The sequence below is a fragment of the Hemicordylus capensis genome, chromosome 2 (assembly GCF_027244095.1).
Source record: "Hemicordylus capensis ecotype Gifberg chromosome 2, rHemCap1.1.pri, whole genome shotgun sequence".
Classification (NCBI taxonomy): Eukaryota; Metazoa; Chordata; class Lepidosauria; order Squamata; family Cordylidae; genus Hemicordylus; species Hemicordylus capensis.
This window is the reverse complement of record NC_069658.1, coordinates 194,226,310-194,244,954: the sequence shown is the minus strand read 5'-3', so window position 1 is coordinate 194,244,954 and position 18,645 is coordinate 194,226,310. Positions and strand designations below refer to the sequence as shown.

At 47.0% G+C, this 18,645-nt stretch overlaps 1 protein-coding gene across 1 annotated transcript in view; it reads right to left on the bottom strand.

Annotated features, from left to right (window-relative positions):
- ITGA5 (integrin subunit alpha 5) overlaps window positions 1-18,645 on the bottom strand; it is a 119,447-nt gene that overhangs the window by 81,666 nt on the left and 19,136 nt on the right. The window lies entirely within an intron of this gene.

Here is an 18,645-nt window from a genome sequence, read left to right as displayed (position 1 = left end):
GGGGGCAAAGTTGAGCAGGACTGACTTATAGGATGAATCACTTTTACGGCCCATGATGCTAAATAGAAGAGTTTTGGTTTGCTATGCAGACATGCCATCAGTTGCTGGCAGCTGAAGACACCCCTGAGCAGAACCCTCTGCCATTCCCTTTAAGTCTTGTAATGTTACATCTTTATGTCTTCCAAGAGCTTGCTAACCACTGGCAGGCCTGTTTGCTTTGCAGGTAAGCCGTGGAAATGGTTTGTACTGGAGTGTGTGCGTGCGCGCGCACGCATGCATGCATGCGCTGTGGACTGGAAACACATCCACTACAGACTCCTCTTCCCTCTCTACTCCCCAAATCTGTACAGCCTCCCTGTTCTCCCTTCACCCTACCCCACCCCCAGCCACTCCACAGAACTCCCTCGTGAAGGACAAAGGGCCCTTGTGCAGGCAGCCAGGTGTACAGTTCAGCAGCTGCAAACAGGCAGTGAATCCACACCCCCTGGGGCCCACAAGCCTGGGAAAGAGCTTAAAATACCCAGCAGTGGCAGTGAGAGCTCCACAATACTGGGGGGGGGGGAGCAGGGAGCAAGGAAGAGGCCTTGCTGTGTGTGAAAGGACAGCAAGGAGAACCTCTACACCAGCCTCTTCACTGAGAACCCAGCAGACTCATCCAGTGCCAAGTGATCTGTAGGAACCAGACCCATCTCCCATTTCAGTCTCTGCAGGGAGCTGACGGCTGATTTGTAGCCAAGACCCAAGCCACTGAGGGAAGGAGAAGTCTGCCAAGATTTCCAGCCTGACTTCAAAGTCTGATGGAGAAACTCACACCACTGAATGATAGATGATAGATCGACCATCTTTGGATAGTTGTGAGAACCAAGGGTGTAATGAAAGGAGGGGGAAGATAGAAGAAGCCACTCCCCTGCAAGATCAGCTTAGCATCCCCAAGTATTGATCTCAGCAAGCCAAGCAGCAGCCACAGGACAAACCAAATCTCCATGCAGAAACCTCCAGACCATCTTGCCCAACTCAAGGCCACCATGGCAGAGAGAGAGAGAGAGAGAGAGAGAGAGAGAGAGAGAGAGAGAGAGAGAGAGAGAGAGAGAATGAAAAGAACTTGTGGGTGGCAGGTACCTCAGCTCTCTGACATGGAGATTTGGTCTGCACTGTAGTTGTAGCTTGGCCTGTCAGGGTTGATGCCTGGAGATGCTAACCTGTATGGGGAGTTTAGCAAAATATTTGGTGCAACCCCAGTTAAGTCATGTGGGGCTCACATTTGCCAACAACAACCTAAACTTTTTTTTTAAAAAGCCTGGGCGGGGCGACGATTAAGTGTAATGATATGCTTGATTCTCTCCCCACCAACTGGTCCCTGTGGCTGTTGCCATAGATACAGTCTATGTTGAAAACTTCCAAGTATAAGGCCTTTTATCTAATCTCTGCCTGCAGAGCCTGGTCCCTGCTCCAGCTAATCCCCTCAGCAGCAAGATAGGCACTGGGATGAATTAGGGCCCATCTATTAGTAGTCTCTCTCTCTCTCTCTCTCTCTCTCTTACACTTACTTACACACACACACACACACACACACACACACACACACACCTATCTTGCCGGCAGGGAGGGGCCACAGAAAACATCAGAGGGGCAAGAGGTGCCCTAGGAATAAAGGAAGCCTCTTCATTTTTCACACACACTACTCAGCCATGACAGAGAGCAAACATCCACAAGAGGCCAGAAGGGAAATGCCAATAGACACAGCACTGTTTATTCCCATCCACCCCTACCCATATCAGAGATTATTGTCCAAAAAAGGAGCCATATATACACCAGAATCCAGGTGGATTCTTTGGGAGACTGCCACTGGCCTGGCTTAGTCTGACAACATGTTGTTCACAACAAAAGTTGCTGAGGGATCAACCCCATTGTTATACCCACCCTAGATCCCCCTCTACTCCAGATCCAGAGTGCTATGCCTACTCTAGATCCCTGGCTGCTCAAAATCAAGTAAATTCAGTTGCCGGAGGGAACTACCCCATTGCTATACCCACTCCAGATTCTCCAGGTGTGAAATGGCTCTTGAAGTCATCAATATGTTTGTTACTTGTTGGCAGTAGCAGCAAGTGCTGAGTTTCATCTGCGAGGGAGCCATCACAGACTATTCACCTCAGGAGTGATATTTTCATCTCACCTGTGTCAGCCCAGACACAGTACTTATCTATGAAAACAATGCACACACTTAGCTGTTAGTCACCTGTGTTGATGTGGAACCTGTGTTGTGCAAGCTGTGTGTTGATATGTTTGTGAGATCAGATAGCATGACTGTTGATCAGGACTGTTGGAAGAGAGTTGGTCTTGAAGTAGCAAACATGAACCCCCCCCCATGCAGGGTCCACCCTGGTATGCATTTGGATGAGTGACTACATGTGAGTGCTGTCTGCTATAAGATATTCCCTTTAGAGGATGGGGCTGTAGGCCTGTAGCTTTGTGGTAGAGAATCTGCTTGCATGTAGAAGGTCTCAGGTTCACTCCCTGGCATCTCCAGGTAGGGCTGGGAGAGACTCCTGCCTAAAACCTTGGAAAGTTGCTGCCAGTCGGTACAATGTAGGCAATACAGAGCTAGATGGACCAATCGCCAGACTTAGTAGAAGGCAGCTTCCTATGTTCCTAAGCAAACACCACTGTATCTATGGCCTGGTTCAGATACAAAATAAAAATGTGATTTTCCACTATGTGAAAAAACCCTGGAGAGTCACAGGTGCACACACTCTCTGCCCTCTCTCCTCCACACACCAAAAGAAGAGACTAAATGCTTGTGCTTTCTATTTTAAACTAAGCGCAGCTCAACATGTTGCCTGAACTCAGGGAACTATGGTTAGTTTCAACTATGGGCTAGTTCAGACGATTACAGCAATGTGAGAGATAACCATTAAATACAAGATTCTCATGGCACACATGCGCTCCCATGGAACATGGTGTGAGAATCAGGGCTAAGGACAGCCCTGGGGAGAACCCAGATGTTTTCGCTGATCCCAGATCCACACCATGGCAAACTGACATTTAGCAGCACCAACAAGCTAAGCACAGATCTAAGATTAACAATTCCTGCTAAATGTCAGGGCGGTGCAGTGCCAACCAGAGATTGGGGTAAACTTCCAGGTTCACTCGACATGCTCCATGGGAGCAAACACACCATGAGAATCTCGGACTTAATAGTTACTGGCCCCATGGTTTGCTCACAGACTAGGATATGGAACCAGAGCTTGACCTTGATTTGTTTCAGGGCTGTGTAACTTGGTTTGTTGGTTTGGTTTAACGGGCAGGGTGGGTGAGAGGCCCCCTTTTAATGATTAATAAGCCGTTGCTTATCAGCATTTAGGCAAGCTGCCGTCAAGTGCGGATGTGGGGGGAGGCAGCGCTCCGCCCGGCATCTGGCGGGGCGGAGGCGTGGCCCTGGTCTCTGCACGTGCATGGAGCCTACGCGCACACACAGAGACCAGGGCCACACTGCTGCCCCGCCAGATACCGGAGGTAGAGCGCCAGAGTGCCGCTGCCCTGCGCAGGATTGTGGGCGGAGTGGGGAAGATCGCAGGTGCTGCCTAAACACTGGTAAGCACCAGCTTATTAATCTTTAAAGGTGCTTCTCGCCACCCCCCATCCCTGGCACTGCCCTCACCGGCGCTACTGGGTTTAACCTTGGTCTGTTCAAACAAGCGAGGACTGTACAACTTAGGCTCTCAGCTGTTGATGGACTACACATTGGGATGGAAACCCCCAACTTCAAGTATATGCTGATGGGATCTGAGCTGTCGGTGACTGACCAGGAGAGAGATCTTGGGGTCGTGGTGGACAGCTCGTTGAAAGTGTTGATGCAATGTGCAGCAGCTGTGAAAAAGGCCCATTCCATGCTAGGGATCACTGGGAAGAGGGTTGAAAATAAAACTGCTAATATTATAATGCCCTTATACAAAACTATGGTGCGGCCAAAACTGTGGTACTGCGTACAATTCTGGTCACCACATCTAAAAAAGGACATTGTAGAACTGGAAAAGATGCAGAAGAGGGCAACCAAGATGATCAGGTGCCTAGAGCACCTTTCTTATGAGGCAAGGCTACAACACCAGGGGCTGTTTAGTTTAGAAAAAAGACGACTGCGGGGAGACTTGATAGAGGTCTATAAAATCAAGCATGGTGTGGAGAAAGTGGATAGAGAGAAATTCTTCTCCTTTTCACATAACACTAGAACCAGGGGTCATCCCATGAAATTGATTGGCAGGAAATCTAGGACCAACAAACAGAAGTACTTTTTCACACAACGCATAATCCACTTGTGGAATTCTCTGCCATGAGATGTGGTGACAACCAACAACCTGGAAAGGCTTTAAGAGGGGTTTGGATAACTTCATGGAGGAGAGGTCTATCAATGGCTACTAGTCGGAGGGCTATAGGTCACCTCCAGCCTCAGAGGCAGGATGCCTTTGAGTGCCAGCTACAGGTGGGTAACAGCAGGAGAGAGGGCATGCATTCAAGTCCTGCCTGTGGGCTTCTCAGAGGCATCTGGTGGGCTACTGTGTGAAACAGGGTGCTGGACTAGATGGGCCTTGGGCCTAATCCAGCAGGGCTGTTATTATGTTCTTACAACTCCCAACATCTCGGATTGTTGGCCACTGTGGCTGAGGATAATGCAGGTTGTCGTCCAACTACAGCTGAGGGCCTAAGTTGTGCAGTCCTGGCTTGTTTGAACAAACTCTAGTTTAAACTAACCACAGTTTCCTGAATTCAGAAGCCCTGTTCAGACATTACAAATGAAACAACCTACATGCTTATAGGTGCTGAAGTGGGTTGGAAGTCCCACACCTGTGCTGTTACTCATACCCTAATTTTCGCTGCTCATAGTTGCAGTGGCTGTTTATGTGACGAGGGAAGCACTGTAACTGTGAGGGCAGGCATTTCCATGATTGGCAGCCTGGATTACCCCAGGCTGCTGATCATGGAAGTGCTTGCCTTCAGGGCTACAGTGCTGCCCTCTTCACACAAAACGTCACTGTAATCATGAGTGATAAGAATGAGGGGGTGAGTGGCAGCACTAGGGCGGCACTTTGGACCCACTTTGATGCCTGTATGCATGTAGGGCACTTTATTTTTAATGTCTGAATAGGGCTATAGATCAAGCAGATTCATTTAAAATGGAAAGCAGAAGCTTTTGATATCCTCTTTCAGAACAAGAAGGAGGTGGAAAGTGTGTGAACCTAAAATTCTCCAGAGTTTGTTCATGTCATGAGAAACCATGGTTTCCTGTAACATCTGAACCAGGCCTTAGACCAGGCCTGCTCAACTTTGGCATCCCAGCCATTTTGGACTACAACTCCCATAACCCCCAGGCACAGTAGCCAATATCCAGGGGTTATGGGAGTTGTAGGCCAACATCTGCAGGAGGCCAAAGTTGAGCAGCCCTGCCTTAGATCCTGCTCAGCAATCATGCTAACTGATCTCACCACAGACATATCAACACTGCAAATATCTTAACATTTGCTTGGCACTTCAGGTTCTGTGAGCAGACAGATACTGTTCACTAGCCTAGACAGATACGGCGGCAACCTTTTATTATCAGAGCCAGAGATAGAGGCCATCATCTATGCCTTGCTAACCTCAAAGGAAGACAGCTAGTACCAAAAGCTGTTTGTGGGGCTGACTGCAAAAACCAGTCAGAAGCAGACAAATGTAAGGGATCATGTTACCTGATCTGTGTGGCGAGTTGCTTCCCTACAATGATTCTCTGAGTTCCACTGTTAGTTCTCTTGTCAAATGGAAGCTTCTGATGACCTGTAGAGTTTCCATGCTGGCAATAAACACCTCCAGGAACACCTACTTCTGACATGGACACTCTCCATGTTACAAGAGGACATGGATAATCACCAAGGAGAAGTGGTGTAACAGCACACACACATCAGATAACATGTACATGACCTCTCTCAGAATACATTATATCAATGCTACACCATTTGCACTGGTTCCCTAGTTGCTTTCTAAATATCACAAAATACTGTATATAGAAGTATACTTTGAATGGCTTAGATTCTACACGTCTAAGAAATACAGTTACCCTTACATCCTGTCACAGTAGTGTTTACTTTCTAATCACATCAGCTGCATAGGCTGAGTTCAGGCGTACAGGATAACTGCAGTTATAGCTGGCCAAGGTTGTAACTGCAGTACACCCAAACATGCAGAATCGTGATTACGGGCCGAAAGCTAACTCTGTTCTGTCTCGCCAAACTACAATCTATATACTTATTTCTCTAAGACGGGCCATGCATGGGGACGTGGCAGAATGGAGGCAATTGCCTGACAGTGTGTGAGAGTTTGGAAAGCGAGAAGGCAGCAGCCAGAGAAGAGTGCGGGCGGCTGCTTCAGAAAGCCAGGGAGTTTGCTGGCTGGGGTGGTGAAGCAGGGAGTTTGGGGACTGGGGATGGAGTTTGTGGAGGGCTGCAACATAAAGCGCCAGGGAATTCGGCAGAAAGGGGTGGGGTGGGGCCTCAAAACGCACCAGGGAACGCTGCGGAAAGTGGTTGGGTGGCAGGGAGGCCGTTGTTAGTGCCTACTTGCCACAGCCGCCATTGGGAGGGATTTGACGGCTGGGGTCGGCTGCTCGAAGGCGCTGCGGAAAGTGGAGGGGCAGCAGGGAGACTGTTGTTGCTGCCCGCCCGCCACACCCGCTGTCGGGAGGGAGCTTGCTGGCTGGGGTCGTGAAGTAGGGAGTTTGGGGATTGGGGACATCAGCAAGCGCCAGCAAGTTCTGCAGAAGGGGGCAACTGGCGGTTGGTCACCTCTGAAGGCGGCAACCAGCTTGAGGAAACGTGGTGACAGGGAGGCCATTGCTACTGCCCACCTGTCACACCTGCCGGCGAAGAAACTGAGACTGAAGGACAGCTGAACAATGACAGGTCAACACAGGAGAGCAAGAGAGTTGTGGGGGGGGGAGGGAGTGAGCTGTGGGGGAAGGAGAGAGGGGGCGAGCGAGCTGTGGGGGAGGGAGAGGGGGCGAGCGAGCTGTGGGGGAGGGGATGAGCGAGCTGCGGGGAGGGGGCAAGCGAGCTGCGGGGGAGGGAGGGGGGAGGGAGCTGTGGGGGAGGGACGGAAGGAGCTGTGGTGGGGGGAGGGAGGGAGCTGTGGTGGGAGGAGGGAGGGAGCAAGCTGTGGTTGGGGGAGGGAGGGAGCAAGCTGTGGGGGGGAGTGATCTGTGGTGGGGGGAGGGAGGGAGCTGTGGGGGGAGGGGCTGTGGTGGGGGAGGGAGGGAGCTGTGGGGGGAGGGAGGAAGGGAGCGAACTGTGGTGGGGTGGGAGGGAGAGAGCCGTGGGGGAGGGAGAGAGCGAGCGAGCAAGCTGTGGTGGTGGGGGGAATGCCACAGGCTCAGTGCATGACCGCACAGATGCTCTGTGCGGGGTCAGCTAGTTGGAAGTATTCAGTATTCTCTAACCTTCGCTGCCAACTGCAGTTTTGCCACTGAAGTGTTACGCCCGACTGCAGTACGCAGGTGGGGATAGTGCTATTGCGGGCACAGCCATATCCCCAGTCCACTGGCCATCTAATGAGAGTGTGAGTCCACTGGACAGCAAGCTGCTTGCAGCAGGTTTGTGATGGGTCTGGCTGGAGTGCTTTTTCTGCCAAGGTCTCCCCTCACAACATCTTCCCTTATCATGGTGGGACAAACCCCCAGCATCCTTTGCCCTCCCTCATCTGCATATCCCATTCTAGCAAATGTGGTTTCTCCCCTCCCACACTGAAAGCGGGATTCCATCCCCTCGCCCCGGCCCCAACCCACCCACTTCACCCAGAATTTGAGTTGGCATGCTGCTTTCGGTGTGGGCATCTACTTGGGGGGTGGGGGTCGTTGCCAAGGCTGGCAGAAGCAGCACTGGCACTGCCAGGCATTTAAAGGGCTTTCAATGCCCTTCCCGGCCAAGTGAAGGTAGAGCGCTCTGAAAAAGCACAATTGCACTCGGTACACCCACTCAATATAGTAGCCATGCCCTGGTGATGCAGTGACACTTTGTCCAGTCTGGCCGCAGAGCTGGTTGGGATCAGGCTGGGAGGTCAAGAGGCAGAGAGGAGCTCCCCTCTCCTTCAACTCCACTTTGGCTGGCTGTGATGTGTTGAAGTTCTGCGGTGCAGACTGGAGTTAGGAATTGTAACCCTGGCCATGATTAACTGTGGTTATCCTGTACGTCTGAATGCAGCCATAGAGTCTATAGGATGTGTGTGCCCAGACACACACACACACTCTTAAGGCTGCTGCAAAAGTTTTTTTGGTTTTTTAAAAAAACTGATTTTGAACAAAGAACAAAGTGTACATATTCTGCATCATAAAAATCCTCATCCCTTGGCGGCAGGGTGTGTGTGTGTATAAAAACTGTGTTCTACTTTTGTTTGGGAGCTGTGTATGCTCCCAATTTTTGGTAGTGTGGAAGCAAGGTAAGAGAAAAACCTGGGTAGAAGTGACTACATGGAAGCCAGGAGAAGCTACCCAGGTTTTCCTCCTACATTGCTTCCACACAATCAAAAACTGGGCATACACACAGCTCCCCAACCTGGGGAGAACACAATTTTTGATTGTGTGAATGACTTCATAAAGTACATTTCTTTTATATTCAGATATGGAGTTTTTTTAAAAAATCTCATACACTGCATGCTCCATGTAACTATTGAATTCCCTTCCACTGGAGACTTACCAGAATGTGTATATGAAATATCTGATATGATATTTTGGATTGGGATGATTTTGGCTTGGAATTACTTATTTTGGATTGGTCAGAATGAATTTGTGGAACTTTAAATTTGACATGGGGAAGATTATCTTGTTTCATGTGTGCATTGTATAACTTCCACCAAAACTAGTCAACAAGAAAATCCCAATCCTGATGTATGCTGATGATGCAGTAATTTTATCTCAAACCAGGGTTGGGCTTAAAAGAGCGTTAGATGCCTTAGCACTATACTGCAGAGAGGAGCATCTACAGATCAATTATGACAAATCTAAAATTATGTTCTTCACCAATAAAGTAAAAAAAAATGTATGGATGCTAGATGGACATCGACTAGAACAGGTAAATCAAATAAAATATTTGGGGGTAATTTTTCAACAAAATGCTGGGAAATCAGCACATATAAGTATGGTCACAGAGTCGGCAAAACGTAGCACAGCAGCAATCTTAAGATTTTTTAGAACTCAGGGTGCAGGTTTCATTCCAGCTGCTTTAAAGCTTGATACTGCAAAGGTCATTCCGCAATTATTGTATGGTATTCAATTAGGTCCATACTCAAAGTTTGACATTCTGGAAAGAAGCCAATCAGGGTTCTTGAGGAACTTATTTGGCACTCCAAAATGTACAGCGAATGTGACTTTAAGGACAGAGGCTGGCTTTATAAAAATTGAATCTCGGGCCTGCCTTCTAATTATCTATTTTTGGTTGAAAATACATCTGCGACCAGTTGGTTTAATTCCTGAGTTTCTCTCAGCTAGTCCCCAGTCACTATGGTGTGCTACAGTAAGTAATAAACTCACCTTTCTAGGCTTAGATCCAGCTCAATTGCTGGAACTGGGTCTAGCGAATGCGAAAAGAGTAGTGAGACAACGCCTTGTTGATATTGAGATCCAAGAAAACTGGGCTGTACTTCCAGAGTTTTATAGAGTAATAAGAACTAAGATGGACCTTTCCCCCGCAAAATATCTGTCGACAATCACTTTCTCTAAGTTTCGATGGATATTTACGAGAGTAAGGGTTAACTCCTTTCCATCTGCACTTCTCGCTGGGAGGTTTCAGGGTGTGCCTTTAGAAGAACAACACTGTAGTTGTGGGTCAGGAGATACAGAAACTGTTGCACACATTCTTCTCCATTGTAAATTCCATTTATATCCTAGGGAACGTCTTATTGCTCCTTTAATATGTAAACTGGTAGATCAATCCGATGATAATCTTGTAAAACATCTGCTCTCAGATAAAGATGCTTCAATCTCTATTTCTGTAGCTAAGTTTAGTTATATTGCTTTTAAGAGGTATAATGGGACATCATCCTAATTCTAAACTCTGTGTGTGTGTGTGTGTGTGTGTGTGTGTGTGTGTGTGTACACACACACACATTTTAATGTCTATTAGTTTTTACTCTCTGTTTGGTCAATGACTGTAAATAAAATTATAATTACAATTACAGAGTTTTTGGTCTTTTTAAAAAACTGGTTTTGAACAAAGAACAAAGTGTACATATTCTGCATCATAAAAATCCTCATCCCTTGGCGGCAGGGTGTGTGTGTGTATAAAAACTGTGTTCTACTTTTGTTTGGGAGCTGTGTATGCTCCCAATTTTTGGTAGTGTGGAAGCAAGGTAAGAGAAAAACCTGGGTAGAAGTGACTACATGGAAGCCAGGAGAAGCTACCCAGGTTTTCCTCCTACATTGCTTCCACACAATCAAAAACTGGGCATACACACAGCTCCCCAACCTGGGGAGAACACAATTTTTGATTGTGTGAATGACTTCATAAAGTACATGTCTTTTATATTCAGGTATGGAGTTTTAAAAAAAAATCTTATACACTGCATGCTCCATGTAACTATTGAATTCCTTTCCACTGGAGACTTACCAGAATGTGTATATGAAATATCTGATATGATATTTTGGATTGGGATGATTTTGGTTTGGAATTACTTATTTTGGATTGGTCAAAATGAATTTGTGGAACTTTAAATTTGACATGGGGAAGATTATCTTGTTTCATGTGTCCATTGTATAACTTCTGAATACTTATTTGTGGTTTTTCAAATGTTGTAACTGTCATTGAGCCCTTGTAGAAAAGAAAGATAACCTCAGTGAATGACAGGGTAACCAGACAGGGTTCTCAAAGGATCAGAAAACCAGACAGCACATGTATTGTCAGAGTCGCTCTCACCCCCGGACTTCTGGGCCAAAGTCCAGGGCCTCTGTACCCTCTGGGGGTCCCCAAATCCTTTTTAGTCTGTCCCGGGTGGTGTGGTTGCATTAAAAATATGTTTAAAATACTGTGTGGAGGGGGCCTCCAAAAGCCTTTAGGTCCAGGCTCCAAAATTACCTAGGTGCGCCTCTGCGTATGGCCCTTTGTACCTTCTGGAACCAGCCACAAGAGCAAACCCAGGGCAGAGCTGTAACAGGGCAGACGAGATCAAAGAAGCCACCTTGCCCTGTGTTCAGGAGCTGCCTAGCCTCTGAGAGGAGCCTCCAAGAAGAGCCGTGGAGCTCCCCCCTTCGCTAGGCCAGGTCTCCTGCCACTGACCACCAGAAGCCACTGCCACCAGCCTCCTCCTTCAGCTGCTTGCCTGCCCTCTGCCCATCCTCCTTCCATTGACCAGGAGCTCAGCCAAAGCATGGGCAGAGGGAAGGCAAATGGCCAAAGGAGCCAACTGGCAGCCAACCTCCGCCCCCGCTCGCCCCCACCACTCTGCCCATGCACCTTGCATCAGCTGGGCTCCCGGCCCATGGAAGGAGGGCACACACTTGCTCCTGGCTGATGGGCAGAGCCGGGCGAGCAGAGTTGTACGCGGCCAGCTGCCTCCTTCAGCCACCTGCCCTCCACCAATCCTCCTTCTGTCTGCCAGGCTACTGGGTGATGGAAGGAGGATGGATGGAGCTGGGCGAGCGGAGGGGGCGTGTGCACTGCACAGGGGGCACCACTATTTATTATTTATTTATTTTATTACATCATGTTAAAAAAATTATGTTTATTACATTGTGGGATGTTAAATAAATAAATAAATCCCGCTCTTCCTCCGAAGAGCTCAGAACGGTGTACGTGGTTATTTTTATCCTCACAGCAACCTTGTGAGGTAGGTTAGGCTGAGAGATACATGACTGGCCCGGAGACACCCATTGAGCTGGGAGGCTGCCCACATGTGAACACGAGCCCCCTCTCCTGTCGCTATGCCCCTGAAAGAAAGAATGTTTCTGCTATTTGTTCTGATCACAGCGGTCTACCAAACTCTGTCCCCAGCCCTGCCCAGGTATCATAGTTTCTCAAATCAAAAACTGACAATCTAGTGAGAAGGAACAAGGTTGCTTCATCCTGACCCTTCAAAGTTACCAACCTCAGGCTGCAAATCTTTCAGCTAGAATCTCCCCTCAACCAGCTTTACATGTGGAGTCCTTACATGCATGGCCATAGCCTCCCCTCACCAGCCTTGGCCAGGAAACTGTACAGCCTCCCTGGTGTCTTAGCTTCCCCTGGTAGGCTCTAGTGAACCTGGATCTGGCTCCTAGATTTATTTCTTCACACATATACACACCGCCCTAAACACTCATCTCCAGGCAGTTTGACAAAACTGAACTATAGTATGAAAATTAAAGCAACAAATAAAAACAATTAAAAACAATTTATAGATCTAATTAAAAGTTTAGGTCACTAGCTGCCCCCACATCCATTTTGCAGTATCCTCTTATTTTCTTCACCTTCAAACTGCAGAAGCGCGTCACTCAAAAAAAAAGAAAGAACAGAAAACTGTGATATTACAGGTGATAAGCTCGGTCTCAAAATGTGTGGGTCAGTAAATGCAGAATAACGGTTCATTATTCTGGTGTGGACAGAACACTAGATTTATTATTTATTTCGCTTGCACATTTTTATACCACCCCAACCCAAGGTCTCAGGGTGGTTCACAACAAACAAAAACAAAACATTAAAATCAATTAAATACTAAAAACAGTTTATAACAAATCAATAAACAATCTAAAATTTAAAAAGTTAAAAAGTTAAAAATCTAAAAGGCCTGGGTAAAAAAATGAGTCTCTAGATACTTTTTAAAAGCCGCTAGAGACGGGGAGACTCTTATTCCCACAGGAAGCGCGTTCCAAAGTCTCGGGGTGACAACAGAGAAGGCCCGTCCCTGGGTGGCCACCAGACGACATGAAGGTAGCCACAGATGAGCCTCCCCTGATGTATGTAGTGGACGATCTCTTAAGTACTGTAGGCCTAAGCTGTTTAGGGCTTTATAGGTTATAACCAGCACTTTGTATTTTGCCCGGAAACTTATTGGCAGCCAGTGCAACTCCTGTAATATAGTGGTGACAACACAGTTTCAAAGGCTTGCTCACCCACAGTGCTCTCTGGTTAGACTTGGGCAAGCCACCATCTTGCAACCTAACCTGCTGTGGCAAAAAACATTGGTTCTGAGACTCCATTTGAAGCGTGAATATGCTTTGTGTACAGGCCTGCTTACAGTCATGTAAGCTCCATGTGTTTTCTTGTTTGTCACAAACAATTAGCACAAATGCTGCTAATTGTTGTCAGTCTGAGATAAGTTAATGTAAATGCAAAAACATGGCACCTTTTGTCCTGCTGATTGCTGGAGCTATTCGGAGGCCTTAAACACCAATTAACTTAGGTTCTTTCCTTATCTCACTGCATCTCCCGGTGACAGATAACTGAAGACAGAACCTCTTTTTGATGTTTGCTATTAAAAGGAGCAAACATCAAAAAGAGGTTCTGTCTTCAGTTATCTGTCACTGGGAGATGCAGTGAGATAAGGAAAGAACCTAAGTTTATTTATTTATTTAACATATTTTTATACCTCCTGATATATAAATCTCTAGGCAGTGTACAAAATTTAAAATATTTAAGGAGTCGCACATTAAAATACATGACAATAAAAACAATATAATAGAATAATCATTAAAACAATTTTTTAAGATTATATTAAAATTAATTCAAATTAAAAGCCTGAGAAAACAGGAGAGTCTTGAGGTTCTTCCTGAAAACAGAGGAGATGCTCTTATTTCAGCAGGGAGCTTATTCCAAAGCCCTGGGGCAGCCACAGAGAAAGGTGGCAACCGTAACCAACCTCTCCAGAAGATAACAACAGATGCCAGGGTTCATGACAAAGGAGGCGCTCGCTTAAATAGCCTGGACCCGAAGATATGCCATTTCCTGATGAGGCTGACATAGAGAAATAGATCTGGGTTTCATCAGCATATTGATAACACCCAGCACCAAACCTCCTGATGATCTCTCTCAGTGGTTTCATGTAGATGTTAAAAAGCATTGAAGACAGTATGGAGCCTTGTGGGACTCCACACTTCAGCTCTTGCTTAGCAGAACAACAGTCTCCAAGCAACACCATCTGGAATCTTCCAGAGAGGTAGATTAATTGGTGTTTAAGGCTCTGAATAGTTCCAGCAATAGGGCTCTGTGGTCACCAGACACTGACTCAATGGCACACTTTACTTTATTAAAGGAGAGAGAAATACATTGGGGATATTCACACAACCTACCAAGGGGGGCAGGTGGCGGAGAGGCTTAGCAAACCTTGGCCCCCACATGATCCACGCTGCTCTGTACAGTGTGGAATAGGATGGATCAAACTGAGGCCAGGACTCATCTTCCCGGCTTTTGTGTATCCCATAGTGCACTGCGCATCAAAAGCAGTGCACTGGGGGATTCCCCCAGGGGATGGGGGAGTTCCCGCACTGGCTTCTCCAAGATAGTGCTGAGAGAGATTCCTGCCTGCAACTTTCGTGTAGCCACTGCCAGTCTGTGAAGACAATACTGAGCTAGATAGACAAATGGTTTGACTCAGTATATGGCAACTTCCTGTGTTCCTATGTTCCTGTCCTCTTTTAGGAGAGGATAGCTGGTCTTGTGGTAGCAAGCATGACTTGTCCCCATAGCTAAGCAAGGTCCGCCCTGGTTGCATATGAATGGGAGACTAGATGTGTGGGCACTGAAAGATATTCCCCTCAGGGGATGGAGCCACTCTGGGAAGAGCAGAAGGTTTCAAGTTCCCTCCCTGGCTTCTCCAAGATAGGGCTGAGAGAGAGATTCCTGCCTGCAACCTTGGGGAAGCCGCTGCCAGTCTGTGAAGACAATACTGAGCCAGATAGACCAATGGTCTGACTCAGTATACGGCAGTTTCCTATGTTCCTATGGGAGCTCTAGGCCCAGTCTTGGTGTCAGTGTGAGCCTGCGTTGACACATGATCCCTGCCAGGTTAAGGGTGCAAATGTGTTTAAGTGCTGGGCTTCGCTGTTGGGTTTGGTGCTGTGGCACCGCCAGGATCCACGTGGATCTAGGCCTGGGTTCGGCTGCTTGTGAGAACAGCTTCATTGTGTGCTTCCGTGGAGGACCTTTGCCTTGAGTCCAACTTGCGTGTTCCAGAGACTGTGCAGAGTTCCTCTTTGTTCTGACTGGGGCAAAGGACTGCCCTCAATCCTGCTTGACACCTAAGATACTAAAGATCAACATTCTATAACGAAGGAAAACCACCTCCTAGACTATTCCATCTAAGTCTAGGATGCAAGTAAGAATCCTTTTGCCTTCTGAATGTTTTCTTTCCATTCTGATTGCCTGTAAGCTGTTGCTTTGATTTTTACTTAATAAACTTGACTTTTTACTTGTTTTTACTATAACTTTTGGTCTGCGCTAAGTTTTATACTACGTTCAGCCCTACATGTGCCTACTTTGGTCATTTTGCGACTTAAAGGCTCTGGGATATTTGGGGGGCTTCCCCGTTTTGGGATGCCAGGGAGAATTCCTGTTTTAACACACCACCCTTTGTGGACCCTAGGAAGTCCAGGTTGTGGTTTCAAGTTTCCGGCATACCTCTAAAGCACCAGGGCATTTTTCACACCCAGCTTTTAGTTCACATCTCCTTTAGAATGGAGGTGTGTGTTCATATATCGGCCAGATTTACCCCGAAGTCCCTGAGAGGTATCTGGCAGTACTTCACACAATTCACGTTTTTCATTGTGCATTAGAATGTAGCCCGATTTATAGTCAGGGTAAAAAAAATGAACTTTTTACATCAGGTTTTTGAGGCAACTTCGAACTCGGAGTAAAGCCTCGCAATAAACTTACTGTGTGAAAAACACCCTGGTGGTGGCAGCAAAGAAACCCTCCAAAAAGCCAACCCTTTTAGGAGAAGTCTGGAGATCAGGAGGCTGAAAAACGAAGGTCTTGCATGCTCTGGGCTGCTGTCTATTCCTCCACACCTACCATGTGGAGGAAAAACGCAGAAAGAAAAATGGAGTAACATATATCTATTATTGTAATCTCACCCTGAGCCTTAAAAGTGTGGAACTGAAAAGTAGTAAATAAATGTGGTTAGCAGCAGTTGTACTAAATCAAGCCCAAATGACTCATGACTCAAGGTAGTGGCTTTCACACTTTTTGCCCTCAGGGAATTCTTTGTACATCTGCTTGTTTACCACAGAACCCCTGCATGTCTGCCAAGTAACCTCTCTGCATGCCAGAGGATTCTGAGATATGTTCTAAGGTGCACATTCAGTTTATGCAGCACTGGATCTTTTGAACCTCTCTGTTGCACATCTGAACACTCCCAAAACTCCTCTCCAGCTTCATATTTCAGGGGAAGAGCTCTAATGGTGAACAGGCTATCTTTCAGGGAAGCTTGATCCTCTATTAATCACCTTCTCATTGAAGAGTTTCTTCTCAGCAAAGCATACTCTATTAGCACTGCAGAAGTACACAGGGCTTGGAGAAAGTATACACCACCAAAGTTCTGAGTTCATATCACGGTCTGAACTTCACCAAGAATTCCAGCTTTCTTTTAAGACAAGTTTCTTGTCCCTTGGATTGTGGAGTGGGGGGAATAAAAGCGAATGAGCAGTGCCTACTGAAAACTTCAAATCTTTTTAAAAAGGGGGACTTGGCAAGGATGCATGTGCCTGAGGCAGAGAATGTTTCAAAGAGTAGTCTGGATCCTGGATAATAAATTCCTACTCATAATCTCCCCCTATGGTTTGTCCCACTGGGCACTTCCACTGCATCTTTACTTGCTGGAAAATGCAGACAGGATGGCTTCTGCTCAGCTAGAAAGTACCACTGAAGGTCTTGGGTAACCTAAGCAAAGCTCGAAGTATCTCTGTTGCTCTGATGGACACAGGTGGAGATCTCTCTCTCACACACACACACGCATCCCACTTATTTATGTACTGCTTTTCACACAAAAAGCTCTCAAAGTGGTTTACATGATGGAGGAGGAGGAGGAGGAGAAAATGGTTCCCTGTCCCCAAAGGGATCGCTCAAAAGAGAAACAAAAGATAGACACCAGCAACAGCTGCTAAAAGGATGGTGTGTTGGGGCTGAATAGGGTCAGTTGCTTTCGCCCTACTAAGAGAAAGACCACTTTGAAAGGAGCCTCTGCTCAGTTTGCAGGGCGCAGTTTCCCTTTCCCCATAAGAAAAGGGTGGAAACAGTCCCTTTCCAATCATCTGCCCAGTGTAAAGGCTCCTGCCTTCTCAAAGAGCAATGGAGAAGTGCACAGCAAGCAGATAATCTCTCCAGAAAAGCATAACCAAGAGTACTGAGACACCTTAGGGACAAACAGATTTACAGTGGTATGAGCCTTGTGAGCTAAAGCTCATTTCATTGGGTGCAGGAACCGTTATTCCCAGCTGGCAGATAAAAATATGCACACGTGCATGGCTACAGATTAAAAAAATAAGCAGTAGGGCCAGAAGGCCACACAGTGCAAGAACTACAGTCTTTGACAGCTCCATGCAAAGCTCAAAACCTAGACAATATAATGAGGCGATTCTCACAATCAGTGGAAAACGGGCTAAGGGAGCTTAGCCCGCTTTCCATGGACCGTGGGAACTACCGAGCTCGCAGGCGAGCCCAGTTTCCCCAAAGCAGGTCACCCACTTAAATACCCCTCGCCTTAGCCTGTTTTTTCAGATCGTGTATTGCCGCATCGCGGCTCCGCACCGCGGCAACACACGTGGAGACCCGCGTCGGGCGGCTACAAGCAGCCTCCCAGGCTCAGGGGTCTCTCCACAGCCCCTGATCCCTGCAGCCGCTGCCGGCTCCATGACGGAGCCGGCAGTCATATGGGCGGCCGATTCAGCTACTCAGGGCTGCAGCCTTGATGGTCTGCAGGGAGATCAGGCTAAGCCTGTTCTCCCCACAGAACCCCCTCTGATGGGCCTTACTGATCGTGAGACTTGCCTTAATAGCAGTTAAAAAGCTAAGAAGGTCACATGATCATGAGCCACCGCTGTTGTGAATGGAAACAGTGGTTTGGTTCACACAATCATTCCAATGTGGGTTGCCAACTTTCATTCAATCATTCATTCATTCTCCAGATTTGTATACTGCCCCAAACTTCCATCTCTGGGAGCTTTACAACAACAAGAAACAGATTAAAAATATATAAAAAAAAACAATTTAAAACCACAGTCCAGTGAAAAAGCTCGGGTGAAAAAAATAAGTCTTTAGCATGATTGTGAGAACCCACATCAAGGCGAGAATCTGAGATTCCTCTCGAGCCATAAACCACCTTGGTGTGGGTTCACACAATCCTGCTAATGTTGGTAGCCCACATTAAACCTAGATTTGAATTACTGTGTGAACCAGCAGGCCAGAGCCTATCTTGTCTGCATCTGTACAGAAATGTCACAGAGCACACGTCATACATTTCATGGCCTTCTGTACACTGTTATTCAACCAATCACATATACATCTGATACCAGAACTCTTCCGTCATTCTTGTTGCAACAGTCTACCATGGCTACCTTCTGGAATGAATTGCAGAGGAGGAGCAATGATGGAAAGGCTCAAATCCAAATCCTAATTCAGACTCCAGGGGTTGTCCATCTGAATGCTAAGGCAAAGAGAGCTACTTGTG